We start from the raw sequence: 1,289 nt of genomic DNA, 5'->3' as shown, positions 1-1,289 counted from the left end.
CCGCACAGAACCCGTAGCAATTAAGTGGGAGAGGATCGAGGTCAACTCGGTGCGCTTCGTGTGGCCATAGCCTCCATCCGATTTTGATGGATGGCAGGAAAAAAAATCGTACATGAGTCGCACCGTTTTATAAGAGACGCACCGACGAAAACTTTCAGAAAAACAAAACGCGACTTATACACCGGAAAATACGGCATATATAGACCCCCACGGTGCATAGAGGGAAAATTTCTTATTCACATGCAAGTGATGGCAAAAATGTTTCCTAAATAATGCATACACGTGTTCCTAATGCATCTAAAATGCAATATTTGTTATCCAGACATCTGCACAGCCTGGTCCCAAGTGACATGCAGAAATCTGCACGAGAAGGAGGTGGTTTCAATAAAGATCACGTAGCCACTGAGGACGACACGGATGACACCAATCAATCTGGTGAAGAGTGCTGCTACGCAAAAGATCTTGACAGGATGATGATACAACTGGTCTTTGCCCGATTACATTGGTATGCATCGACGTAGTGAAATATATTTAAGTGGACCTAACAAATAAACTCTGATTTGCAGGGCACGCAACATCGTGAACTCGGCAGCATGGCGCAAGACTCAAGTCAAAGTGAATCGGAACACATGAATGACGGCCAAGACCTTTTCAGCAATACTGACACAAATAGAACACAGCTTGGTGAATTATTTCAGGGGCCCTGAATGAAAAGCTTGTTGTTTCGAAAGGAGACATGCTGTTAATGATATTGAAGCATGCCTTAAAGAACAATTTGACATTGACAGCACTGACAAACCTTATAGAGATAAACAACTTGTTCTTTGAAAGACATGCCCTGTCTCAATCTAAGTATAAGCTTGGTAAGCTCTTTTCCGAGTCTGGCACCGGCTTGAGTTTCAATTACATTTGTGAAAACTGTCGGGAAGTGTCCTTTCACACAGAGTCAAGTCATTCCTTGCAGTGTAAAAATTGTGGGTGTGCTGTGGCTACTTCACTAAATAGTGCGTCATTCTTTGTGCTATTAGATGTACCCTCTCAGCCGAGAAAGGTGTTAAAGAATTGCACAATTCGAGATCTGACAAGGCATCTAAGCACAAGCCGCAGTTTTTCCGACATCTGTGGTGGCGAAAGGTATCGTGACTGTTTTTGCTACAGCAGACAATGGGCATAGGATTAGCTTGATATTAATACAGATGGCACACTGCTCTTCTCTTCCAGCAATACCTCAATTTGGCCCATACTATTATTGGTTAATGACGTGCCTGCAATGCAGAGAGCAAACAAAC

Source organism: Dermacentor silvarum, chromosome 3 (assembly GCF_013339745.2).
Source record: "Dermacentor silvarum isolate Dsil-2018 chromosome 3, BIME_Dsil_1.4, whole genome shotgun sequence".
NCBI lineage: Eukaryota > Metazoa > Arthropoda > Arachnida > Ixodida > Ixodidae > Dermacentor > Dermacentor silvarum.
This window is presented reverse-complemented; position numbering follows the sequence as displayed.